The sequence below is a fragment of the Lotus japonicus genome, chromosome 2 (genome assembly GCF_012489685.1).
Source record: "Lotus japonicus ecotype B-129 chromosome 2, LjGifu_v1.2".
NCBI lineage: Eukaryota > Viridiplantae > Streptophyta > Magnoliopsida > Fabales > Fabaceae > Lotus > Lotus japonicus.
Genome location: NC_080042.1, coordinates 48329992 through 48339465, shown reverse-complemented (window position 1 = coordinate 48339465; position 9474 = coordinate 48329992). Strand labels below are relative to the sequence as shown.

The 9474-nt window shown below is 42.4% G+C and overlaps 1 long non-coding RNA gene across 1 annotated transcript; it reads right to left on the bottom strand.

The window, feature by feature from the left end:
• Positions 1-2083: 2083 nt before the first annotated feature.
• On the bottom strand, positions 2084-4278 carry LOC130735433 (uncharacterized). The gene is made up of 2 exons (XR_009018448.1): positions 3903-4278; positions 2084-2368 (listed from the first exon to the last, which is right to left on the bottom strand). It is a non-coding gene; the product is annotated as an uncharacterized LOC130735433 (long non-coding RNA).
• Positions 4279-9474: the final 5196 nt, after the last annotated feature.

Sequence of the window (9474 nt, the reverse complement as noted above, 5' to 3'; positions counted from 1 at the left end):
CCAGGGTCATCAAACCAAATTGAACGCCCCTCTCAGCACAATACTGCGAGCAGTAGGGCAAACTAATGTGGTTCAATACCCGAGGCCACCAAGGCGACCTCCTGCGAACGTGGACACAACAAAGTGGTGTGAATTCCATAAAGCCATAGGACACAATACTGATAATTGCTGGACTTTGCGCAAGGAGATTGAACGACTGATCAAAGTCGGGCATTTGTCCAATTTTGTCTCAGGAGAAAATACACAGCTAGAAGCAGTCAAAAACGCGGGCGGTGATTTGTCAAAGGGAAAGGAGGTAGTTGAGGAGTTGGGAGTACCCGCCGGGTCTTGCTTATCAATCGCCGGGGGATTTGGCGGCGGGCGCATGTCTAGCAAGGGAAGGAAAAGGTATGTTGAGGCAGTGAACTCGGTTCACCACGCTTACGAGGGGGAATGTTGGCTGAATCACACTCCTATTACCTTCTCGCCCAAAGATTTTGATCATGTGATTCCGCATGATAACGATCCAATAGTGGTGACTCTGCGCGTAAATGACTATGTAACTAAGAAAGTTTTTCTAGACCTATGCAGTTCTGCTGACATCATATATGGGGATGCATTTGAAAGATTGGGCTTAAAGGAGTCAGACTTAAAGCCATATATGGGGTGTCTAGTTGGGTTCACAGGCGATCGGGCCAAGGTCCGAGGCTATGTGGAATTGGACACTGCTTTTGGTGAGGGTGAATATGTGAAGAAATTTCAAGTAAAGTATTTGGTTCTTCCGTGTAAGGCGACGTATAATGTGCTTCTAGGGCGTGATACTTTGAACAAAATATGTGCAATAATTTCAACCGCCCATTTGACAGTGAAGTATCCAGCTTGCAATGGAAAGGTGGGGATTTTGAGGGTGGATCAAGAGGCCGCCCGAGCCTGTTACGCACAAAGTTTGGAACTTTATGGTAAGAAGGCAGCCAAGGAAGCAGATCGTGTCACGGAAATTTTTCCACATGAGAATTTTAGTTTGGATCCTCGTGATGATTCGGAGGAGTTGAGACCTCAGTGTAAGACCCAAGTTTTTAAGTTTAGAATAAGGGAATAAAATTCTTATTCACGATTAGGTTTGATGTATTGTGAAGGGAAACCTGAACAAGAGTTTATTGAATGGAATAAATTTATGAAGGAGAAAGTTCAGAAAAAGTCTAAGGATTGTATCAAAGTCGATAAAAGTTATAGCACGATTAGAATTCGCTTAAACCTAGGGCAAGAGCGCTAGTAAATAGCTAATTTACACTTAAAGACACGATGGAAACTAATGCCAAAAATCTTCAGAGAAATGTTAGAACTTCTCTTAATCTGTCTATAGTAAGCGTTTCGATGCGAAACCCTGAGATATACGAACGTCCGATTCCAATCCTCGGAGGTTTGCCGAAACTAAAACCCTGATAGTTCAAGAAACCTAAAATGAACGGCTGATGAAGACTTTTTCTATTCGGAGCTTCAAATAAAGATTCCACACGCGTACACCCATTTCTCTTGACATTTCCAATCTTTCTTCAGAAGGAAGTTTTCTCTTCCGACATCCACTGCAAAAAGTAGTTTTTCGGGTAAAATAGATTTACACCGACTTTGGATTGTTTACCTTAATTCCAAGAAACCTCTTTTGAGTTTTGGAATTCTGTCACCAAAACCTATCTTAGAATTCACGGAGAATGAAGCCGGAAAAATCGGAATCGCGAAATTTTCATTTTTCCGCATTTTCCAAAACCTATAAATAGCAAGAAAATGGAAAATTTGGCAAAACTTACCCATTTTCTTTCCCAAAACCCGCGAGCTCAAGGAGGAGGAAGGAGGAGAAGATTTTCGCAATTTCTTGCTTGATCGTTTCTCGGAAACTCGTAAACCCAAAACCCTTAGTGCTCTGGTTTCTCAACCGGAGCTCTGATACCACAATGTAACGCCCCGATTTCTCGAGTGTTACACAGTAACTAATTAACCAATTTTCGTAAAGAGTTTTCGTCGATTCACTTATTAATCTTCAATTAATGATAAACCTTTCATTTTACGAAAACTCTTGAAACATAACCTTTCCAAAAACACGCGGAAGTAACCAACATCGTAAAACTTTTTAAATAACCAACTGTAAAGAGTACGAATCAAAGGCCTGAATGAAAATAAAGATTACATCAAAACTTGTTCATTCGAATTTAAGCAATAAAATTGTTCGATACCAACACTTCGGAAACTCTCAACCCCAACAGAAAACAAAAGACTCTCAACCCAAACCCTATTCCTTAGCCTCTTCCTCTGAAGTGTAGTCGTCCTCCGGTATTGGCACGTCACGTAGCATCAACTCCCAAGAATGAGTCATCGCCATTATCTTCCCGACCATCTACCCCCCCCCCCCCCCAAATAAACACATAGCAAACAAGCAGGGTCAGGTCCAACAAAAAGAATGATAATGACAAAATCAACAACAACATATATAATATAAGTACATTATATGTCTTTTATGGGAAGGAGTCAGTTACTAACGGAATCTCACTTCACACAACCCACCAAAACTTCCATGGCCATCTTCGTGCTTCCGCAGAGGCACGGTTATCACGGTGACCGCAGTCAACCAAATCACGTGGAGCCGCAATGATCCACAAAAGTTCACGGTGACCGCAGTCAACCAAATCACGTGAAGCCACACCGCCCCACAAGGTTCACGGGAGACCGCAGTCAACCCAAATAACTCCCTCGCGTGCAAGGTTCCATCGTTCTCATGGTCCATAGTCTCACTAGACCTATGACCGTTTTATCACATTTACTTGCAAGCGAGTTATAAATTCATTCTCTTGGTGTTTAAGGCTCTAATGTCAATCCTAGAGTCTTATGAGTTAATATCGTATCAGATTACAACGTCAAGAAATAACAGCCACACTAGGAGGAATTACAACTGGGTGAGCGACCTCCTAAACAAGTCACAACTAAACTTCATGCAAAGCATAGAAATAATCAGGGCCTCCCAAATTCACAAATTATTTACAAATTCCAGAGGCTCAGTTTACAGATATCATCATATAAAAATCTCACAAAGGCCCCTAATCACATGTTACTAACATTTCCAACAATTTCTCAAATTTAGTGTTTTTGGACAACAGGTGCAGCGTGTACTAAAACTGGTCTACAGACCGCAATACTTAGCCACAAAATTCACATGATACATGACTGGAAATATAATTCGAAACTCTACACTTTTATAGTTTATCACTTTTCCATTTGAGATCCAGAATTAGGTGATATTAGGCCTTAAAGCTTGCTGTCCGGTACAGGAAGAAAAGCAGGTGCAACAGTCACTAAGATCGACCTCCAGACCTCATTACTAGACCAAAAATTATGTTCTTTATATGCATAGAAAGCCAATTCGAAAATCTACAATTTTCCAGTTTATCCCTTTTTCATTTGAGACCCCGAATTAGGTGATATTAAGCTCCAAAACTCGCTGTCCAGTACAGGAAACTGGCAGAGATACTTTTGCCTTCAAATTAATTTTTCAACCATTCAAGTCCCAGAGTTTTAAACCATATTCCAGCAGCAAGAACCACATATCATATATCATATATCATGCTTAAATTTCCAGAACCAAGATAACCATCAATTCTAGCACAAAAGGCAGATCTAAGCATATAAATCTTCAATCATTTTAATCAAGCAAAGTCATAGAAGAAACGGTAGTTGTAGTGATGATTAATGGAGAATCATGGCATCAACATTTCATCTCAAATCAGAAGCAAAACATCAAGATCTCAAGGCAGAAAAAAACAGCAAGCATCATGAACACAAAACTCTTGCAAAAGCAATCATGTTCATGGCTTTTCTCATAGTAAAACATGGCAAATACCCTAGGCAATCTACCCAATCCTAGGACCAGCCCTTACCTTTGTCCTTAGGCTTGAAGAAAAGATGAAATTGAAGAGCAAGGTTCTGGTTTCTCTCCTCTTCTCCCCCGCGTGACCTTCCTCTCTCCCTCTCGCTCGCGAACTCCTTCTCCCTCTTGTGCGAACACGTCGACGGTGGTGGGGCTTGGGACGGTGACGGCTAGGGTGCAAGGGGAAAGTTTCTCTCACTCTTTCTCCTCTGTTTTACGTGTTTCAGAAGTGCACCAGGTTTCTTTCTTCAGAATAGTGTGAAAAGAAACCCCTTTCCCCCCCCAAAACCCTACATAGCCCGCGTCCCCTCTCTCCCTCTCTTGGGCTAGGGTTTGTTTTCCTTCAAGCCCGACCCAAGTCAAAACCCTTGACCCCATCACTTAAGAACTTACTCAGGTCTGAAACTAATCAAAACCCTCAGCCCTTTTTAGTAATATCACGATCAAACTCGGAATTGAAAGGAAACAAATCAATTAAATCCGCTGGTACTGTACAGCCAGGACCATCGTCACTAAACCGATGATATCTCGAGCTACAGAGGTCGGAATGACCCGATTCCACTTCGAGAATTTTCTAGACTTAAAGGGCTACAACTCTCATGAAGGAAGTTTTCCCAAATGAAGTTGTTAAGACCCTCTAAAAATTCACCCAAGTTGACAGTTCTAATCTGCCAGCTATCAAACATTAACTAAAACTTCAATTTTATTCGAACTTCCATAAAATTTGTTCCAAGTTGAACTTAGGGCCTTACACTAGTAGGATTAGTTGTCATAAACGTCGTTGGTGACGTCCCCATCCAATTTGTTTTTCGAAATTCCAATTTTGAAATTCTGAGCTAAAAGTACTGACCAAAATACCCCTGCGACAGTTTTCGATCCGATAATTTTTCCGAGTTTAGATTCGCCTTAGTTACGACTAATGATAACCTAGGAACCAAGTTTGATCGAAGAAAAATCGACACACACAATTGTGATGTGTGGCCGTGAGCTATCCAAGGGGAGGAAGAAAATTTCTTTTTCGAAAACTTGTCCTTTCGTGTTAGATTATCGTACCTCGGAGTATATGCTACTTCGCGTAACCTTAGTGAGTATTGATTGCTGAGTTTCTGACTGATTTTGATGGAATTCTGTGGTTTTTGCTCTAAGGTTCATTTGAGGAATTTCCCGAAGAACAAGGCGTGGAGTGTGAAGGAACGTTCGAGGATAACCCTAGAAGAACTGCAGGTGAGGGCTACTCACTGAACTATAGTTAAAGCTTTAGGTGTCGACGCATTCGACTTGTTTTACTGTTTATGCACTTGTTTGTGTTTGACTGGGAAAATGTTTTCTGAGGCTTCGGCTGACAATGATGATTACCCATCTATTGATTGTTTTTGAGATTGACTTATATGCTATGTGCTACATGGTTAATATAGGATGTGTGATATCTTCCCTATATGCTAAGTGCTACATGGTTAATCTAGAATGTGTTGATATATGTGCCATGACTGTTGGATTGTGCTAATTTGACTATGCTATTACACATATATCGGTTATGCTTCAGAGTGAGGATAACGGGCAGGTTATGCCAATTTATTACGAGATTTTGGGAAAGTTTGACGGGACGAACGGAGGTTCGGGCCTTGTTATTGTTTTAGTGGATCGAGACATTCTCTGGGAGTTACTTGGGATTATGGGATCTTTGAAACTCATAAGATTTGCGATAAAATTAAATGTAAACTATTTTACAAGGAAAATTCATAAGACATTAAACAACCTCTAAACCTTTAAATAATGATAACAATCTTGAAGGAAAGCTTAGGATTCAAATCTTAGTTTTGGAAAATGAGAAGTGTCGTCGAGTCCAAGTGTTGAGGGAACTAATAAGTTCTGAGTATGTTGATACTCTTTTGCTCGAGGAGCAGTTGTGTTTTGTTGGGCTATCTAAAAGATAAGCCGGGGAAACAGGTAGTTTCCGAGTATGTTGATACTCTTTGCTCGCTGAGCAGTTTTGACCATCGGATGGAGATGAGTCGGATGATTCGGGGAATCATCATGAGATAATGTGTTCTGTAATTAGTGGTCTTTTGTCGCAGAATCGACTTTTACCTTAGGGTATTCTTTTTAGAGACAATAAGTTAGCTAAAACACGTGGCGACGTGTCGAGTGAGGTCGGAGACGTTGTTTGGCTAATCACTTTGCATTAATGCACTCATTAAGAGGTTTACACACGGTGGGATGTCGGACCTCGGTGGATTCCAAAATGGTCATAAGACCCGGATTTCCGCGTAAGAACACTGCTAGGTGATTCTTAGTAGCAGACCGAAATGGAAGACCTTCGGGTTTACTGCTGATCTGACTACCGTTGTTGTTGGTGTAAGAGGCACGCGGGCCGAAATGGTCCCACCGTGGCTGGTGTTAGTGATGATCCGTTGATGTCCATCCCTCCGGAATGCATCTTGTCAACCGGCATTGCATTTCATGCAGCATGCATACTGACTTAGTTGCTGAGTGTGATTGATACTTGTTAATCATATTTGATGCATGCTAGTTGTTATTATCGTCTTTTATATTCATTGTGAAATATACAACTCTAGGATGCTATCTCTAACTTATAAGCCTAAGTGGCTACCCCTTATCTTTACCTACTGGATTTATTATTTACATAATTCTTTGGAGTTGTCCCTCGCGTCTTCTGTGTGTGCTTTGGCGGACTACGCCCATTGTCAGATGTCCATGTCGGACTGGTTTACGATGGTTCACCCTTCGGGGGGACCAGGTTTGAGATGCTGGACCAGGATGACCCCGGCTCATGGGTGGTCGACCCCGCTGGCCACCGAGCGACTTACTCGGGGAGGATTATGGAGGACCGTGTCGACCGAATGGGACACTTGACGGAAGGAGTGTTAAGGAGATACACTGTGAGCTTCAACTTGCCACCCGGCGTGCACTGCGGACCCGGAGTAGGAGCACCACCACCACCGTCATTTTCGGATGATGAGGACCCCTCAGAGGAGGAGCCTGTGGGAGGGACTTCTGCAGAGTCCAGCTCACCCACTGTTGCTGTCATCGATGATTTTGGCTCGGGCCCTATGCCCGTGAGGCCAGCACCGGAGCGCATCGGGGTAGCGAGAGGAGGGAGGATGGTGTACATAGACTTGGTCGTTCTGGATTCAGATTCGGACGACGATCACGCTAGCATGTAGTTTTGAGTGCTGGTGTGAGCTCCTCTAGACAGGATTAGTGTAGGAGTAGAGTCTTAGCTCTGACCGTCATGTTTCTATTTGGGGACAGGGTAGTTTCCTGCCGATTGCTTTTTGTGTGGTATATCTACGGAAATCACAGAGAGTTGGTTGGACTAGGGGGTCTTGTTTTAGGCCGTTTGGGCTGACTTATTCTCATTTTTGAGGGATTGTGTTGCGGACACTTGACCTATCATTTTGGTTTGTACATATTGCCTACGGGCGTTACTTTGTGTTACTTCCCGTCACTGGAGGATACTCGTGACGTGGTTTGCTACTTACAGCGGGGCTGTAATTATTGTATATTAGTTCTGTTATCTTTTGTTGTTGAGTTTTATTCTTTTAGTCCTTGATTCTATTATCGAAAAAAAAATATATTCACGTTTTTTCCGCTTTAATTTATTTTTGGTTACTAAAGTGACGCCACCGAAATCGGGGTGTTACACTCAGCCGGCGGAAGAAACCAAATCTGTTCACTTATTTGGGCGTGCTTTGAAAATTGGAAGCACCTTGTCAAAGGAACAAGAGGACCGATTGGTCCAGCTACTCAAAAACAATTTGGATTTATTCGCATGGACGATTAAGGATGTTCAAGGCATTGATCCCACCGTTATTTCTCATCACTTATCAATCCAACAAGGGGCTAAACCTGTTGTACAAGCTCGAAGGCGGATGGGCGAAGAAAAGGACAAGGTAGTACAAATAGAAACTCAAAAGTTACTTGAAGGAAAATTCATTAGAGAAGTTCAATACCCAACATGGTTGGCAAATGTTGTTATGGTGCGAAAGGCTAATGGAAAATGGAGAATGTGTACAGAATACACAAGTCTAAACAAAGTTTGCCCCAAGGATTCTTATCCTCTCCCAAACGTGGACAAGTTAGTAGATGGGGCTTTTTGGAATGAAATGCTCAGTTTAATGGATGCATATTCAGAGTACAACCAAATTATGATGTATCGTCCTGATGAGGAGAAAACGGCGTTCATGACAAGTCAGGCGAACTATTGTTACAAAACAATGCCTTTTGGTTTGAAGAATGCAGGAGCGACCTACCAGCGATTGATGGACAAGGTTTTTGCAAATCAAGTGGGAAGAAACATGGAAGTGTATGTGGATAACATGATTGTTAAAACTGTCAAATGGGGCGAGCATCATGAAGACTTGGCCGAGGCATTTGCACAGATCAGGAAATACAATATGAGATTGAATCCAGAAAAATGCTCCTTTGGAATTTTAGGTGGCAAGTTTTTAGGATTCATGGTCACTTCAAGGGGGATCGAGGTTAATCCAAACAAATGCAAAGCTATAGTAAACATGAAAAGCCCGTCCAATATTCGCGAAGTCCAAAGGTTAACAGGACGGTTGGCGGCCTTATCTCGCTTTTTGCCAAAAGCAGGTGATAGGGCAGCGCCATTTTTTGCGTGTTTAAAAAAGAATACAACTTTTCAGTGGACAGGGGCGTGCGAAGAGGCCTTTCAGCAGCTTAAGGAGTTACTGGCTTCACCACCTATGCTAGCTAAGCCTATGCCTGGGACTCCTTTAATTCTTTACTTGGCGGTCACTGAGGCGGCGGTTAGTACAGTTTTGCTTCAAGAAGAAAACAAGCAGTATAAAATCATATACTTTGTTAGTCACACGCTACAAGGGGCAGAAGTGCGTTATCAAAAAATAGAAAAGGCGGCTCTAGCAATACTAAAGACGGCCAGGCGACTTCGGCCATACTTTCAGAGTTTCCAAATAAAGGTCAAGACTGACATTCCCTTGAGGCAAGTTTTGCAAAAGCCTGATTTATTAGGGCGATTGGTTAGTTGGTCGGTCGAGTTGTCGGAATATGACATTAGCTATGAACCGAGAGGACAAGTCACAATTCAGAGTCTGATTGACTTTGTAGCGGAGTTAACACCCACGGAGGGTGACAAAGAAAATGCAGAATGGGTACTTTCAGTGGATGGTTTGTCCAATGAATCAGGAAGTGGGGCAGGCGTGTCGATTGAAAGCCTGGACAAAATGCTGATTGAGCAATCACTCAAGTTTGGATTCAGGGCGAGCAATAATCAATCCGAGTATGAAGCGTTAATAGCTGGCTTGAGACTCGCCATTGAATTAGGAGTGCAAAAACTATATATAAAGGGCGACTCTTAGTTGGTAGTGAAGTAAGTGCGCGGTGAATACCAAGTGAAGGATCCACAATTGTCCAAATACCTAGAAATTGTTCAAAGGCTTATGCAGGCGATCGGACATGTAAGGATTGAGCACATACCAAGAAGTCAAAACGAGCATGCGGATGCATTGGCTAAACTGGCTAGCACTGGGCGACTCAGAAACTACCAAACTGTAATACAAGAAATCTTGCCCCATCCA